The sequence below is a fragment of the Leptonychotes weddellii genome, chromosome 14 (assembly GCF_054177405.1).
Source record: "Leptonychotes weddellii isolate Sample4059 chromosome 14, ASM5417740v2, whole genome shotgun sequence".
Classification (NCBI taxonomy): Eukaryota; Metazoa; Chordata; class Mammalia; order Carnivora; family Phocidae; genus Leptonychotes; species Leptonychotes weddellii.
Genome location: NC_138382.1, coordinates 8,769,376 through 8,781,085, shown reverse-complemented (window position 1 = coordinate 8,781,085; position 11,710 = coordinate 8,769,376). Strand labels below are relative to the sequence as shown.

At 43.4% G+C, this 11,710-nt stretch overlaps 1 protein-coding gene across 7 annotated transcripts in view; it reads left to right on the top strand.

Annotated features, from left to right (window-relative positions):
- Window positions 1-11,710, top strand: part of KANK1 (KN motif and ankyrin repeat domains 1) — a 170,671-nt gene that overhangs the window by 44,662 nt on the left and 114,299 nt on the right. For all 7 annotated transcript variants that reach the window (XM_081802809.1, XM_081802811.1, XM_081802808.1 and 4 more), the window contains exon 2: window positions 146-277. The gene's annotated coding sequence lies outside the window, so the exon portion shown is untranslated. The remainder of the gene's footprint in view (window positions 1-145; window positions 278-11,710) is intronic.

The following is an 11,710-nucleotide window of genomic DNA, read 5'->3' as shown; positions in this document are numbered from 1 at the left end:
GCTCCCCCCCCCCCCCGCCCCGGAAAACGACTTAACTCTACTCCATAGCTGTTTCTAGTCATCGATTCCCCTCTCCTGCAGGTCCTGGGCCCGGCAAGGGTATTGCTCCCCCACATTTCCCTCACCAAGATTCTTTTTCTTTCAGAATGATTGTCTGATGGCTGGCTGGACAGCCTGCTGAATGGTTGAATTGCCTCCATCTTCGGACCACACAGGGGAGATTGTCCCTGGAGCTAAAACACTGATCACAGTCATCTTGTGGCCTGACCTGATTGAGGTAAGGTATACTTTTTTTCCGTATGGCTGTCCTGAAGTTGTCATGTTTGTGTCCTTTACCTTTGCCTTTTGGAGACCTTAATCCATTCTTTCCCCCGAGCTTTTATGCTCTCATAAGTCTTTTGGAGTGCTTTTCTTCTGTAAATATGTAAGAGGGCAGAAGAGACTTTTACAGGATAAAATATGAGCAAGCTGCTTGGCTCTGAAGAATGAAGCGGAAAATATATTACTCCTCAGATTAAATCAGTAAAAGTACCCTATTTCCATAAACACAATATGCATAGAGTGGATTATATTATAGAAACTGAATAGATTGAAAGGAGTATTATTAAGGCCACTTGAAAAAAATGGAGATACTTCAATATTAATGGATTGCTGGCTTTATTCAAGTAAAGAGAATTTAGAACATACAGAGAATTTAAAAGAAAAAAAAAAAGGCTAGTCCTTCCAGTTCCAGAGATAATCCATGGTAAAATTTTGATGCATTACTTATAATATTTATATTACAAATATTTGTAATGATGTGTGTCTGTGTGTGTTGTGTGTGAGTGTTATGTGTGCTAACTTGCCTGATTTGCAAACTGAGTAACACTTATCACAGGCTTGCTTTATGCCAGGCTCTATCCCAAGCACTTGACATATATTCATTTATAAATTCTCACAAGCCAGTACAGTGGGTTTTTGTTATCCCCATTTAAACATAAGAAAACTGAGGTGCAGAGAAATTAAATGACTTGCCCGTGCTCACACAGCTGGTAAACCCACTCAAAACTTGAACCAGTCAGATAAGAAAGCTCATATGAATGGGCTTTTTTTTTTTTTTTTTGCATACCTCTTTTCCTTAAGAAGATGCTGATTCCTCGGGGCGCCTGGGTGGCTCAGTTGGTTAAGCGTCTGCCTTCGGCTCAGATCATGATCCCAGGGTCCTGGGATCAAGTCCCACTTTGGGCTCCCTGCTCAGCAGGGAGCCTGCTTCTCCCTTTCCTCCCGGCTTGTGCTCCCTCTTTCTTTTTTTTTTTTTTTTAAAGATTTTATTTATTTATTTGACAGAGAGAAACAGAGTGAGAGAGGGAACACAAGCAGGGGGAGTGGGAGAGGGAGAAGCAGGCTTCCCGCGGAGCAGGGAGCCCAATGCGGGGCTCGATCCCAGGACTCTGGGATCATGACCTGAGCCGAAGGCAGCCGCTTAATGACTGAGCCACGCAGGCGCCCCATGCTCCCTCTTTCTATCTCTGTCGTTATCTCTGTTTCTCTCAAATAAATAAAATCTGAGAAAAAAAAAAAGCAGATACTTATTCCTCTTTTTCTGTAGCATCATTTTAAGTGTGTGCTGTTCACTTCCATGGTGATGTGCTGGCTTCCCTACCCTGTCTCCTTTTGTGCACACCCATGATTAGTTCCCCAGGACATCCTGCTCTAAGTGGCTTGGCTGAGTCAGCGGGAATGCGGGAATGTTCCATTCCTGTTTTTGATTCACTCTGCTGATGGTCTTCTCAACAGGTACCAGTTTATATTCTAACTAGTGGTATATGGAAGTGCCTGGTGACCCTAAGCCCTCAGCAACATTGGCAGTTAGCAATTTGAATATGTTTGTTTGCTAAAAGATTCCAGGTGTCCTTGTTCAGGTCCACATTCTTGCCTCTGATACTCTAGAGCTGTGGCCTCCTGCCTGGTTCTCTCCACTTCATTCCTTTGTCACAAAGGAGTTGCGGGACAGTGGGTAAGAAGAGCATGGGCTCTAGAGCTAGATGCCTGCGTTCAAATCACGGCTGTACTACTCGGCCTCAGTTTTCCCATCACTAAAATGGAATTAATACTAAAACCTCTCTTACAATGCTGCTAGGTGATAGTTGATGTAAGGTACTTGAGAACAGTGCCTGACTCTTGGTATGTGCTCAGTTAATTGTTGCCCAGTACTGTCTTCCAGAAGTCCATGCTCAGGGGTGCCTGGATGGTGCAGTTGGTTAAGCGTCCAAATCTTGACTTCAGCTCAGGTTGAGATCTCAGTGTTGTGAGATGGAGGTCCACATCAGGCTCTGTGATGAGCGTGCGGTCTGTTTGAGATTCTCTCTCCCTCTGCCTCTCCTGCTCATGCTCTCTCTCTCTAAAAATAAATAATCTTTAAGGAAAAAATGTCCATACTCGGACGCCTGGGTGGCTCAGTTGGTTAAGCATCTGCCTTCGGCTCAGGCCATGATCCCAGGGTCCTGGGATCGAGTCCCGCATCGGGCTCCCTGCTCAGCGGGGAGTCTGCTTCTCCCTCTGCCTGCCGCTCCCCCTGCTTGTGCTCTCTCTCTCTCTGACAAACAAAATCTTAAAAAAATGGTCCGTACTCTTACAATTAAAGAAAAGGTTATACTTGTTTGCAGTGACATATGATGATTATCAAATTTGTAATTCACAGTAATATCTAAAGTGCTCACATCATTGTATCATTTGTGTTGACACTGTGAGCAACCTAAAGGTGGCACGTAGCCATCCTGCCTCAGTGGATACTGACAGGTCACTGGTAATAAGGAGACAGTCATGACGGGCGTGTGAAAAAGTGGAACGTGAAAGTGCTTTATGAGCTCACAGAGCACTTTCCCAGGCATTACTCTGCTGGAGCCTCACGGCAGAGCTGTGAGGAGCTGGGGCAGCCACTACTGACCTTGCTCTGTAGAGGAGGAGTTAAGTGACTTGCTCACTTAAGCTCGTGGAGATGGTCAGTGGTAGGGCTGGGTGTAGGCAGGCTTTCTGACTATAAACCCCCATTCTTGGTGCTTTGTGACATAATGGAAAGTTGAGGGAGGGACAGGTGTCGATACCCAGCTCTAGAATGTGCTAGGAAAGGAAGGAGCCAAGTGGGATGCCCCCTGGGGTTGGGGGGAGGACGAGGGACCCAGTGAGGCGGGGGAGGCAGAGGAGGAGGGAGGGGGCTTTCTCCTTGCAGGGAGGAGGGAGGAGGGAGGGAAGGGATGGAGGATGTAGACTCAGATGCTTTGACTTAGAAAGGAATATTTGAGGGGGCTCCAGACTTAGGACCTGAATATAACTCCTGAAAGGAGAAGGAAGAAGGTATGGTTGAGACTAAGAGCAGTGGGTTTGCAGTTTTTGATTTGAGAAAGAGGAGCTATTCAGAATAGCCCAGGTGTGAAATGGACCAGGGAATCCAGAGGGCTGCCAAAGACCTTTGCGGCCCAAGAGGCAGGACCCAGATAATGTCACTCAGAAGTTGAGTACTGCAGTGACCATATTTATGCAGTCTTGTCGCGTGGTGCTGGGTGTTTTAATGAGTGGATAAGCAAGCAATGGTTCTCAGTTTTTGGTTCTAGAAACCTTGTCGGGGGCTGTGCTTATTGTCAGGCAATGGGTACATGAAGTAGGGAGAGGGTAGTTGATTTCTTAATCTGTGAAATGAGGTTTTAGATTTCATAGATGCTTCTAGAAGTCCCTTTCTACCACACCGTTTCCTGATTCATCTTCAGCCTACACTGAGTCTCCTGTCTGTGACCCCGTGTACTAGACAGTTTAGCCTTTTTATGTTCCGATCTAGATACTTTCTTTGATTACTTCGCTTACTCTCATAAGCAATGTATATAGACTGTAGAAAAATTAAAGATACGTAGACAAAAAAGACGTATTGAACACGCATAATCCTACCATGATTAAATACCCACTGTTAATGTTCTTCCAGAGGCTTTACTGTATGTATATGCCTAAATAAGATTTTTAAATATAAGAATGAAACTTTTCTTTTCTTTTTTTTTAAATTTATTTATTTGAGAGAGAAAGAGAGAGAGAACAGGGGAAGGGGCAGAGGGGGAGAGAGAATCCTAAGCAGACTCCACGCTGAGTGCAGATCCTGAGGTGGGGCTCAATCCAATGACCCTGAGATCATGGCCTGAGCCAAAATCAAGAGTCCGAAGCTCAACTGACTGAGCCACCCAGGCGCCCTTCAACTTGCTTTTCCTGATACACTGTAAACTTCTCTCCATATCAGTGGTCACGGTCATGGAGGCATAATTTTTCTTATTATTGAAGCATAATTGACATACAGTGTTATATTTGTCTCAGATGTACAACAGAGTGATTTGACAAGTTTATACATTACTCAGTGCTCATGACCATCTGTCCCCATACAACATATATGGCAACGCATATCCTCCTGTTCTTGAGGCTGCTCTTAATGATCTTTAATATAAATTCAGGAAAGAGGTTTTTAACATGTATTATGTGAAAAATCTTAACCAGTTTACAAATTCCACTGGCAGTATGCAAGAGATATTTTTCCCACACTCTTCTTAATATTAAAGTGGAATTAAAAAACCTTAATCCAGTTTTATGGACAAGTGAACCTTTGTCATATATTTACAAACCATTAATATTTCTCCTGTGAATTCTCTATTCCTGTCCTTTGCCCGTATCTCCAGAGGGACATCTGCTTTTTTTGTTAGTAACTTGCAAGAGAGTTTTTACTGTAAAATATCTTTTATTATTAAAATAGTATAAGTTTTTATGTCCTTTGCCTTTGAATTCTGTGCGGTGTTTTTAAAAGGAAGTAAATATTTAATTTCTGGTAGTGAACTCTTTTGCCTGTGGTTCCCATATAGACTAACTAGGAAGCAGGAATGCCTTTAAGTGTTCCTCCTGCAGTCGGCCCTTTGCATAGCAGAATGACCTCTTTCAGGTGTTGTCCCATCCCCGCACACCCCTGCCTGAGCTGTCAAGGCAGTCTCCTTACTGTGGCCTGCTCTCCAGCCTCACCTCTGTTACTCTCCCTATGGATCACTGTGTTCCAGCACCCCTGGCCTCCTTTCCATCCATGGAACGTGCCAGCCTCTTTCCTGCCCCCAGGACTCTGCAGGTGCTGTTCCTTTGTTCGTGAGCACACGTGCACGTACACAGACCCGCACGCACTCACGCTTGTGCTCACACACATCGCTTGCGGCTGACTCTGTCTCATTCAGAGAGGTGGTTCCCCAGAGCCCCAGAGCAGGCTGCTTGGGTTCGCCTGGCTTCCCCATTCCCCAGCTCCGTGCCCTTGGACCCCTTCACGAACTCTTCCTCCCCTGGAACATCACAATCGTCATCATAATAGTCCTTACTTATCTCAGAGCTGTTGGGAGGCGTGAATGGGTGAATTTATGCAAAGGTCTTCAAAGAAATCAACCCCGTGCACACAAGTGCACATCAGTGGATCACTGTCCCTGTCATTTTCCAGTTCTCAGAGAGTGCTGTCCTGTGCAGCCTTGGTCATTCCCTCCGGCATTCTCCATCTCATAATCCCCTTTTATCGCTTTGAGACTTACCAGGATGCAATTATTTTGCATTGATTTACTTTGCCCTGTTTTCTTGGCTTGTCTGTGGCTCCCCGGGGACAGGGGCTGAGTCTGTGTTGTCCACAGCTAGGTTTCTGGCGCTTTGCAACATTTGTAGAGAGAATGAGTGAATATCAACACGTCCAACCACAGACTGCATAGACATTCACCTACGTTGTGTTGTTGTTTTATGGTTTTAGTTCGCATTTTTAAATAGTTCATCTGTGTGAAACTTAATTTGAAGTATGGTTTGAAATACAAATGCAAATTAATTTTTCCCCACATGAAGTAGCCAGTTGCAATTTTTTTCTTTGAGAGCGCTCCAACCCAGATTCCTTAGGGACTCTGATGTTGTTTCTTGTTTCTTTGTTCATCTCTCCTTGGGTAGTCCTTTTGCAAAAAGTAAATGCAGAAACTTCATTGACTTGAGCCAAATTCCTCATGAGCATGCTGGCCGAGGACCAAGAAAGATGCTCCTGGGGTCACTTCCCATGGCCTGAAGTAAGACATGATGTTAACTGACTTAGGGGCTTGTGGCATTTGTTCAATATCAAATGCTACTAAACCGGCTGGATATTTCAGGCAGCCCTGTTTTAGATATTCTGTCTCCCATTTTTAAAAAATTACTGAAATCACTGAAAATTACTTCCACATTCTACTAACTAAATTACTTTTCCTGAACTGCCTCTTGCATTTAGATGAGAGATGAATATGCCTCGGTAGACCATGTGTTCTGATTTTTAGTTTGGAAAGACTGGTCACCATTCTTTTCCAGATTTTACCTTTCATCGTTAAAATTAATGAAAAAACGAGACCTACCCATTGTCAGAAAACATGTATACAGAAAAAAACCTGACTCTTGGATTCTACCTTCTGGATCACCCCTTCATATAACCCCTCTAAGTTTATTATATGTCCTCCCAGGCTTTTTTTTATGCTTAGATCTTTACATATGTGCACGCACGCACGCACACACATTCACTTACTCTCTCCCTCTCACCCCACCCCCTGCAAATACTTGCATGCTTTTCCTGAACAATGTCCTAAACCCACTTTCTTAGACACATCAGTAGGCTTTCAAAACACTTGAAGTCTTTCTTCCCTAGCTGGTAACATGCGAGAGAAGTTACTAAGTGCTCTTTTCCCAGGGCTTTAAACCCCTGCTTGGCTTGTGTGGGTCACTGGATGTAATCATCCAGAGGGCAGGGGCAGCTCGGGCACACTCAGGAATGTGGTGTAATCTGATAAGGATTTCCGTCCCACTGCAAAGGAAGAAATGGGGACTCAGAAGGGAAGCCAGCGGGATGGGAGAGGGGACATTCTTCTCCGTCCGTGACGGTACACCTTCAGCGAAGGTGTTTTCCCTGGGTTATAGACCACGTAGGCTGATTTCTGGGGAGAGGGGCTCGCAGATTGGGGTGCTGTCAAGGGATAGAGTTTTTCACCACTCATTCTCTTCTGTGTCTTTTTTTTCTTTCGCTCCGCGATAATAGAAGACACTGTGGGGTGGACCGGGGCGGAGAGCGCAGCAAGTCGCAGGCTGTGCCCTTCACACTGGCAATGGGAAGCGGGTGGCTGACTGCCCCGGGTTCTGATCGATGGCACCGCACTCCAGAGACCTGGAGGGGTTTCTGTAAGTGATGGGGACCCTGGACTCCTGCAGAATGGCACTTGTCGGGGGGTTTTCACAGTGCCCACCTTATTGCGCCAGAGAGGCAGGTTTCATTGCTTAAGGGGACAATTTATGGCCATGGGCTTATCTCCTTGTTTTAGCTCTTTATGTTTTTTCTGCCTCTTAATAAAAGGTGAAGTCACAAAGCAATTAAATAGTAGTGTGGTTTTCAGGCAGGAGGTGGAGAAGGGCTACCCCGGGGGAAAGGCTAACATGATTGACAGAGGCTGACTGGAGATTTACATTGGGAATAACTCGTTCCTCAAAACTTTCTTCATTTCCTGGTGGGAAGTAGGGGGTAAATCATCGACCAGGAGGATGGATGATTAAAAGTGTAGGAGTTATGATTTCTTTTTGACTTTGTAAGTCTCTAAATCTAAACCTTAACGGAGGGTTCTCATTTTAGGAACTCTTGAGGAAGTGATGGAAACCAGCCCTGCCAAGGATTGAAGGGAAGCAGAAACACTGTAAAATCTCGAATTGCTAATAAGCTTGAGCTGCTTTATATTTTATAAAATGTCTTGAGATCCAGCGAAATGAAGTAGAGAATTCATGAGCCTTTTTTTTTTATTCCTTGAACTCAGATCCACAAGTGTATATATTTTTGAATATTTAAAAATATCGAATGGGGTTTCAACTGTTAGTGTCTGGAGTTTTTAAAATACCATTAGGAATATGTAATAGTGACACTTAAAATGAGGAAAAATGTGGACAATTGAACGTAAACATATAGAGAGTTGAGGTTCCCTGTTCCTCTTATCCCAGCTTCCTCGAACATAAAAGAAACACTTTTGATTTCGCCACTTTGTATCGATGACCTATTTATTCTCATCAAGAGAATTAACAAGTGAAGATACAGAAGTTGAAGTTGTCATTCTTTCTTATCCGAGAAACATTATGATTTTAAGGAGTTTTGAAAAGCGGCCTTTTGATCTGAAGTTCTCTTTCTTCCTGGTAACCCCATGGAAATGGCCAAAGCAGACAGCTTAAATTAAAATGAAGTTGTTGGTACCTGTTGAGAGAAGGAGTAATTTAACGAAGAGTTAATTTATATGACCCAGAAAATGAGTGGCTAAACGGACATTGCTTGTTCTGGTGTGAATTTCTCTTGCCATGAAAGCTCCCTGCTGGGGAGACTTCATGCCTTCGCAGGAGCACCCTTGTCCCCCCACCCCCAGAACTTTACCACCACAAAAAAAGAACAAGAACCAGAGAGTCAAGTACACAGCCGCCCTGTTGCTGTTGAGGGTGTGCATCCTGATAGATTACCCCCTAGAGGATCTGTGCTGAAGGAATAGGGGAGATATTCATTTCTAGAGCTTGGTAAAATGGTAACAAACAGCTTTTATCCCAGATCAGTAAACCTTTCCCAAGTCCCTGGCCAGGGTTCTGTGTGTGTGCGCCGTGGAGTGGCCGTTGTTCGGTTTCTGCCCCTATAAAGAAGGGTGTGGGACGCCTTTGGATGCCCACCTCCGTAGATGAAGTTTGGAGAGAGAAGGCTGTGTGACCTCTCAGCCCTTATTCTGGGCTGTTTCCCAGGCAGTGGATCATTTTGCTACCCCGGGGCCAGTGCTTATGAACAGTCGCTGATTTTGATGATGTGTCATTTTCCCCGGTGGCAGTCCTTTATCCACCCAGACTGCTGCCCAGGGAGGTATCCGGATATGGAAGGCGCCCATCTGCACTGGGACCACGATCTTACTATTCTAGCAGAAGGTAACTCGGTGGGGAATTAATGTTTTCCTCTTACCCGTGTATTATTTCTTTTCAATTGTATTTGTCTTCAATGACATGAAATTCGCATAGCATAAAAGTGAATAATTTAAAAATGAACAATTCAGTGGCATTCAGCCCATGATAGTGTTGCAAGCTGCCCCTTCTGTCTAGTTCCAACACATTTTTCCTACCCCAAAAGGAAACCCTGTACGCATTAAGCAGTGACTCCTTATTTCCTCCTCCCTCAGCCTCTGCTTTCTCTCTCTCTGAATTTACTGATTCTGGATATGTCCTATATAAATGCAGTCGTATAATATGCAGCCTTTTGTGTTTGGCTTCTTTCACTTAGCATAGTTTTTTGAATGATGGACATTTGGGGTTTTTCCACCTTTTCCCACCTTTTGATTATTGTGAATAACGCTGCTATGAACATGGATGTATAAGTATTTGGGTCCCTGTTTTCAGTTCTCTTAAGCATATATCTAGAAGTGCAATTGCTGGGTCATATGCTAATTCTGCTTAACTTTTTTGAGGAACTGTCACACTGTTTTCCACAGAAATTGAACCATTTACATTTATATTCCCATAAAGAGTTCCAGTTTCTCCACATCCTTGCCAACACGTTTTCCTTTTTTTCTTTATTGTAGCCATCCTTGTGACTATGAAATAGTACTTGATTGAGGTTTTGATTTACATGTCCCTAATGTCCCCAGTGTCCCTAAGAATGCAAAAGCATTCTTAAAGGTGTTGTTAGCCCAACTTACCATTGTTAGGTGAGGAAGCAACTAGGAGTACATACACGCCTCTTGGGCTCTTCTCTCTCTTGCCCGCTGTACACCCCGCCCCACTCCCAACCTAGCTCTCGTTATCCCCCCTCCCCCGCCACCATTGTTGGCAGTCTTTCCAAATGATATTGATCATCTTTTCATGTGCTTATTGACCATTTGTGTATCTTCTCTGGAGAAATGTCAATTCAAATCTTTTGCCCATTTTTAAATTGGGTCATCTTACAAAAAAATAAATTGGGTTGTCTTTTTGTTGTTGAGTTGTAAGAGTTCTTTACATATTTTAGATACTAGACCCTTATCAGGTATATGATTTGCAAATATTTTCTCTTTTTCTTGTCTTTTCACTACCTTGGTAATGTGCTTTGACACACAAAAGTTTTTTATTTTGATGAAGTCCAAGTGATTTATTTTTCTCTTTTGTTGTTCTTGCTTTTGATGTCTAAAAATTGCTGCCTCATCCAAAGTCAGGAAGATTTATCCCTATGTTTTCTTCCAAGAATTTTGTGTTTTTCTCTCTTACGTTTAGTGTATTAATCCATTTTGATTTAATTTTTTATGAGGTATGAGGTCAGGGTTCAACTTAATTCTCTTGTATGTGTGTATCTAGTTGTCCCATTTGTTGAAGAGACTCTCTTCCCCCATTGAATGGTCTTCACACCCTTTAAAATAATCAACTGGTCATATATGTGAGGATTTAGGTTTAGACCCTTAGTTTTTTCCTCATTAGTCTGTTTGTCCTTGTGCCAGTTTACTCTGTTTTGATAACTATAGCTTTGTAGTAAGTTTTGAAATTGGGAACTGTGAATTTTCCAACTTTGTTCTTCTTTTTCAATATGCTTTGGATATTCAGAGCCCCTTGCAGTTCCATATGAATTTAAGGATCAGCTTTTCTATTTCTGGAAGAAGAAACAAAGGCTATTGATAGGAACTGCACTTATTCCATAGGTGGCAGTATTGTTATCTTGATGGTATTAAGTCTTCCAGTTCATGAACGTATGATGTCTTGCCGTGTATTTACATTTGTCTGAACTTATTTCAGCATTGTTTTATAGTTGCAGTGTACAAGTATTTTACCTCCATTAAATTTATTCTTAGATATTTTGTTCTTTGGAGGCAATTGTAAATGAATCCATCTCCTTGACTTCCTTTTCCGATTGTTCCTTCCTGGTGTAGAGAAACACAACTGCCTATATGTTATTTTCATTTCAAAAAAATTAGAGTTAAAAGAATAATCTCTACCAGTTATTTTATTTTATTTTAAGATTTTATTTATTTGACAGAGAGAGAGAGACACAGCGAGAGAGGGAACACAAGCAGGGTGGATGGGAGAGGGAGAAGCAGGCCTCCTGCTGAGCAGGGAGCCCGACGCGGGGCTCGATCCCAGGACGCTGGGATCATGACCTGAGCCGAAGGCAGTCGCTTAACGACTGAGCCACCCAGGCGCCCCTCTACTGGTTATTTTAAAAATGACTCCTCCTCAGCCGGAAGCCTGCTTCTCCCTCTCCCTCTGCTTGTGTTCTCTCTCTCGCTGCGTCTCTCTCTGTTCAATAAATAAATAAAATCTTTTAAAAAAAATAAATAAAAATGACTTAAGATGAGGGGCCTAGGTGACTCAGTCAGTTAAATGTCTGACTCTTGATCTCAGTGTAGATCTTCTCAGGGTTGTGAGTTCAAGCCCCACTTTGGGTTCCACACTAGGTGTGGAGCCTACTTAAAAAAATGACATGGGGGGGCGCCTGGGTGGCTCAGATGGTTAAGCGTCTGCCTTCGGCTCAGGCCATGATCCCAGGGTCCTGGGATCGAGCCCCACATCGGGCTCCTGGCTCAGTGAGGAGCCTGCTTCTCCCTCTGCCTCTGCCTCTCTCCCTGCTCATGCTTTCTCTCTCTCTCTCTCTCTGTATCTCTGTGTCTCAAATGAATAAATAAAAATAAATAAATAAATAAAAAATTAAAAAAAA